Below are 6,147 nucleotides of genomic sequence, written 5' to 3'. Positions count from 1 at the left end.
GGTGTCATTGCAGCTGGTAACTCCCCTACAGTTCACTTGTTCCTTGTTGTTTTGCTGTGTCCTTTCATTTGACCCACACGTGTGCAAACAGGCTGCTTAAGCAGAAGCAACTGCCAGAGGAAAGATGGAAACTACAGGCATCTTGGAGATACCAAATTACTTGTTTATCACTTACTCTCTCCCTGTTGGTTTTCTTGTGTAGCCAGGAAAGTTTAAAGACTTTGGTAGCTGTGAAATGCTGCAGTTTCCTTCCCCACTCCCTCATCTCCTTTTGCTGTTATCATCATTAGCATTTAAAAACCAGACACAACCAGAGCCTGCACAACCTTAACATTAATAATAATAATAATAATGAACAACCCAAAATTACATTTCAAGGCTGGAAACAAATGGCTTTTTCTTGTCCTCTCCTGAGAAGCTGCTATGGGGAAAATATGTGTTAGCTCTGGTGTGGACAGACAGACATGCTGGGTAACTGGTCCCACCAAGGCAGCAGAGACCCCGTGGCCAGGCTGGGACAGGGATGTTCTTTAGGTCCCGTATTTTGCTTCATACAGGGCAGGTATGATCTGTGCTTGGGATTTTCAGGCCCCACAGCCTGTAGAGATGAGATGGCTGATGTTATTTTTAATAAAAGCTTTGTTAGGAAATCTACAGTGGTGGCACAGGGAGCTCCCAGGCTGCAGCCCTGAGTGGGGCTGTGTGGGGTTGGGCTCTGGTGCAGACAAAGAGCAAAGGATTTAAGGTATATTTACCTGAAAATCCTCAATACATGGGGGAAGTGAAGAAGAACCCTTCCATGACCCCAGATGTGCTTTGCCCACTGTTCCCCACCTTGCCTGGTGGAAATGCTGTAGCTGTTCAGACCCTCTTGCCTTCCAGGTAAGAGGCATCAATCAGGCTCTGAAAGGAGAGGAGCAGCTGATTCAGGGCAATATATTAGAAGGTGATGAATAACAGGGGAAATATCTGCAGTGCTCTGTATTCTCCCTGCTACAGCAAAGTTCAAGGCTTCATGATTAAAGGTTGTTCTTCACCCTTTGACAGTCAGGCCCAGGTTATGCCCAACACAGGGAAACGTGGCTGGGGTTGTGCAGCTCACATCATTCCATTAAAGTACTTACAAGATTCCCCCAAAGCTCTTGTCTGTCAAGCTAAGGGGCTTTCAGATGCTGAGAGGAAAGGTCACAGAATCAAGACCTGGTCTGTTAAACGTGCTGCTTCTTTAAAGCTGTTTGTCTTCCCTTTTCTTGCTGTCTTTTTGTATGTGTGGGCAAGAGGACAAAGTGAACCCATTGAAGTGTCTTGTAGTTTCACTGGTAGGTTGGCTTGGCATGTTTTCCAGAGAGGAAGTGCCAGTGGAACTGCTACCTTCAGCCTGCATGAAACGTGGGTCTCTCCCCCCCCTTTCCCCATCTTAGTGTGTGAAAATCTCCTAGGAAACAGCCCTAATGGTCTGTGCTGTGATTCCTGCAGCCAAAGCAGAAAGTTGTGCTCTGAACATGCTGCCTGCTCCTCCTCATGAAGGGCTGGTGGGCAGGAGATCCTTGTAGCCTGGATGGAGTTGTAACACCAGGATGCTGCCTTTGTTTGGAAATTTCTTGCTGCAGCTCCAGGTTCTCTGGCATCAGGTTCATTTCTGTGCTCGGATCATCCCTGTTGTTGCAGGCATTGCTGGGGTGGGGGTCCCAGATGTGGAGGTCCCACTCAGAGGGGCTGGAAAGCACCACAGCTCTGCCCATTGAAGGAGATGCTGCCCTAGATCTGTTCTGCAACCCGAGGGAGCAAGTGTTCCTGGTGTGAACTGGGCAACTCCAGCCCTTGGGACAGCAGCAGCAAGTCTGGGGACAGGTGACACCCCACCAGGGAGACCTTCCCCTGCAGCTGCTCCAGCACCCACCCACCATCTCCTCGTGCCTTGGTCAGGACAAGACTGGTCAGGACTGGTTAATCCTCTAAGTGCTGTGGTCTGGCTTCTCCAGCAGGCAGAGCCGTGGGCTGGGAGCCCTTGGGAAGGCAGTTAATGCTGGTTAATCCCCTCACAGTGTGGGGTGATAAAGTACAGCAGCTGCTCACAATGTCCTGGTGCCTGGGAGGTGGATGGAGGCAGGACCTGTTCTGCACCCTGCAGGACAGGGCACTGAGCTGTCTTGTCATTGTTCTGCCCTGAAGGGGTTTGGAGACCCATGGACACTGTTCCCCAGCAGCTGGGATGTTGAATGGACACTGGGTACAGTGAGAGTTTAGGATCATGCCCACGGGTGTCAGTGTTCCAGGTGGGGGTGTTTGTCACCCACCTCAGGTGTGTGCTCCAGTGTTCAGAGGATTATTCAGCTCCAGGGGAAATCAGGTTAAACTTCCCAGGAATCCATGGGTAAACATCTGAATAATCTTCTGCATCTCAAGTTTTATTGTTTTTAACTTGAAGTTCAACCTCTGATTCCTTTTGGGCTCTTTAGAAGAACTGGCAGAAATTGGTATTTTTGATCTACAGAGTGGAATGATTGTCCCTCTGCCTGAGGAGCCCCTTGCAGACCAGGATGTCTCTGGTGGGACAGCAGTTGGGATTAGCAAAAGTTGGTTGCTTTGATGGCAAAGCCAACAATCCAAAGCTCTCAGAAAGCAACTTGTTTCATTTCACCCTGATTGTCCAATAAGGAATTCAAGCAGCCTGGAACAGAAATGGTTCTGCCCCCTCCCCAGTAATTAATTTTAAGAAGTATCTGACTCAGTGCCTCCAAGTTCCTGGTAGTGGTGGACAAAGGTACAAGCTGTGTCAGGAGCATAACTCTTATTTTTCAGGCAGATGGTAGATTGAAGGGATTATTTAATCAGAGGTGGGTCAGCCTGTGTGTCTCCAAAGAACACGGTTTAACTGTACCAGACAATTGCTTGTCTCTTACTCTTCCCTGCCTGCCCTGTGCTAATTACCAAGGCACCTCCTAAAAGCTGTTTTCCTTTGTGCCTTTGCACAACAGATTTGAAAGGCCACGAGGATGTTCTCAGCACTGCTGCACGTGGGACATGTTGCCCCCTGCTTCCCAATCATGACATTTTGGAACCTGCCAAATGCAGCTGGTCTGTGGAGCAGGATTTTTGGCTGAAAAGGGTTATCACTTCATCATGCAAACTCATCACAGTCTGCAGGGAGAGCCTGCTGGTAGAGAAACCACAGCCTGAAATCAATGGATTTCTTCACTGGCCTTTGCATTATCTCCCTGTCTCACCGAGCTGCTGCCACCTAGAAAATGATCCAAATTAACATGCAGGTCAAGCCTCAAGGGGTGATTTTTCTTTAGGGTTTCTGTACAGACATGAGAAGGTGGGGGTTGCTGTGGCAGCAACATGATAATCAAGTGTGCTCTGCACCCTGTGCTCAGGGGAGCTGCACGAGTGGGTGAGCACAGGAAGCACTGGGTGGGTTTGGGGTGGGAGGGTCACCTGCTGGGGCCTTGGGGCCGAGGTTGGTGGAGGGTTTGCAAAGCAAAAACAAAATGAGGGGGAGAGTGCTGTGACTGTAGACCTGTTGGCTCCTGAGGATGTGCCAGGGAGCTTTAAAAAGCTTGTGTTTGCTTGTGTTTGCTTGTGCTGTTTGCTGCTGGTCTGTGCCTGGTTGTATCTGGGAGCTGCTCTTGCCTTGCTGTGGAGCACCAAAGGGAGGTCTCCATCCGTCAGGCCCAGCAGGACCTGGGGCTGGCAGGTTCTGGGACTGTGACCCCAAGAGCTGTGGGTTCCCCTTGCAGATCATTCCTGCCAGTTCCCACCAAACCCCACCCTGAGGTTTAGCAGAGCATCGTGCCCTTCACACCGAGGTGAGAGCAGGCACAGCCCCCACCAGGGGTGGATTTGCAGCCAACTGTTGGGTTCAGGTGAAACGTGAGGATCCCTGCTAAGCCCTGCAGCTCAGCCAGGTGAAGCAAGAGCCCCAGACCTGCCCCTCCTGCCTCACGGGGCTGGGGTCTCTGGGTTTTAGCTTTGGAGGTGAGACTTCAAAGTAATTAATGTCCCCAAAAACTACCTGGGAAAGGATTTTCCTAGAAGGAAAACAGAGATGCAGAGGGACAGGGACAGCTCCCTGGTGTGACCTGTGTTTGCTGTGCCAGCAGGGGATGAGCCAGGTGCTGTTTTCCCTCCTGGTGATCAGTGTGTAACTGGATCCCCTGCTGGCCCCAGCAGCCAGGCTGGGGGCTCAAGGAGCTCTCCACGGGACTCACAACCTCTTGGGAAACCTGGCCCTGAGACACCTCTTTGGATGCCTCGACCATCCCTGGAGGGGAGCAGAGCAGCTTGGACAGTGCAGTGTTGTTTGGGGGGGATTTCTGCAGCAGTAAGTGGTGTCTGGCTTCATGTGTCTTGCTCTTGCAAATGTGTGTTTGTGCAAGGGGCAGGAGCAGCCCCTCTGCCCCTAACAGGAGCAAGCACAGCTCTTTGCTCCACCCAGGGGTAATTCTCCTGCTCCTGCACCCCTTCCTGCTGGAAGCCACCAGTGCTCTTCTCATCCACCCCCACCTGAAGGACCTGTGCAGGGTAGAAGAGCATGAGGAATTGCTTGGGAGCTCACAAAGGTCCCCAGGGCCCTGGGCAACCCCATTCAACTCATATCCCAACTTCTGACAACTGACATCCACTGTCCTGCCCCTAAACTAATTAATTTTATACATGAGTGAATTTAACACCATCATTTAGCTTTGTCTGCTGGCGGAGACTTTGAAGTACAAACTGATTATGCAGGGAACAAGCTGGGAGCTGGTTAATGTGTTCCAGCCAAGTGTGTACTGCTGGGAGGCCCTGTTGGATTAAATGTAGGCTTTTATTTTTGTCTTGTCTTGGTGCTCAGCTTGAAGATAAGGGAAGCAGCAGCAGAGTCTGTCCCCAGGGCAAGAGCTGCAATGGCAGCATTGGGGAATGTTTAACAACTCTGGAAGTGTTCATGATTGGGACCTGACTCTGCCAACCTCATTCTTCACCTCATTTGCTTGGTTTTGCTCCACTTCAGGCAGGTTGGGCGTTAATGGAGGAAATCAAAGGGAATCAGCTCAGCAATTCTGCTTCTGTGGGGCCGACTGGAGTCAAGTGTGAGATGGTTTAGAGCTGAAAAAGCAAGTCCTGAGCAGTCAGTGAGTATTGGCCAGGACAGTCATGTTGGGAACTACCTGCAACCTTCCTGCTGGGCAGCAGCAATGACCAGTCCAGCCTGGGAAATGTGAGATGAGCTCAAACACCCACCCTGACAGGCAGCAAACCAGCACAACCTTTCTGACATCTGAGGTAACTGCCTTTTTTCTCCTTCCAAATTAACAGTATGATCGAGGGAGACTAAAAGGGGACTAGAAATATGATGGGGAAAAACTGTTTTAAGTGTTTGTCCCCACACAGTCCCTGAGGTTTCTTGTTTCCTGAACAGCTCAGGGCTGCAGAGGGGAGGAAAACTTGAATCAAAGCCTGGCAAAATGTGAACACCATTTTTGGATGTTTCTAAATCCTGACACCCATGATTACCTCTGCTAAGAGCTGCCTCTCTGGATGACCCCTCAATAGCTGTTTTCTTTCTTTTTTTGATAGTTTGGGGTAGGTAAAGGGGTTGCTTAACTGGATTCAAAAAGCCTGACACCACCTCTTATTCACTGCGTGGCACTTCTGAGGGAAAACAGGCTGATAAATGGGAGCTGAACTTCAGCACAGATTCCAAGGGGTTTGCCAAGGGGAAGCCAAGTCCCAGTGTGTGTGTTCTGCAGGGGATACCTGGTGTGGCCAGGGCAGGGAGCTCAGGGCACTGATGGGGTTTTGCAGCTGCTTGTGGCTACGGAAAATCTGCCCCTCACCAAAAGTCAAAACACAGCTGCAGAAAGGCTTGTTGAGTCAAATTAAAAGACTAACCAGAAGAAAATGTCAGCAAAGACTTTAAATGAACCGTTTCTGAGGCTCTACCAGGCTTGATTTTCCTCCTTGTTCCTTGTTTTGCTGACGGACCCGGGAGGAGGTTGAGCAGCAGTTCGGGAAGGGAGGAAAAACGCTGGGAGAGGTGAATCCTGAGCTTCTGAGGGAATGAGCTCGCCCGTCCTGCCGGCCCGGCCCGGCCCGCTCTTTGAACAGGGTAATGAAGCTGAAGGTTCATTAGCGGCGGGGCTGCCCGGGGTGCGCTGCCCG

This window comes from Chaetura pelagica, unplaced genomic scaffold (assembly GCF_000747805.2).
Source record: "Chaetura pelagica isolate M959 unplaced genomic scaffold, ChaPel_1.0 scaffold215, whole genome shotgun sequence".
NCBI classification, from domain to species: Eukaryota; Metazoa; Chordata; class Aves; order Apodiformes; family Apodidae; genus Chaetura; species Chaetura pelagica.
The sequence above is the reverse complement of the archived record's forward strand: the minus strand, read 5'-3'. Positions refer to the sequence as shown.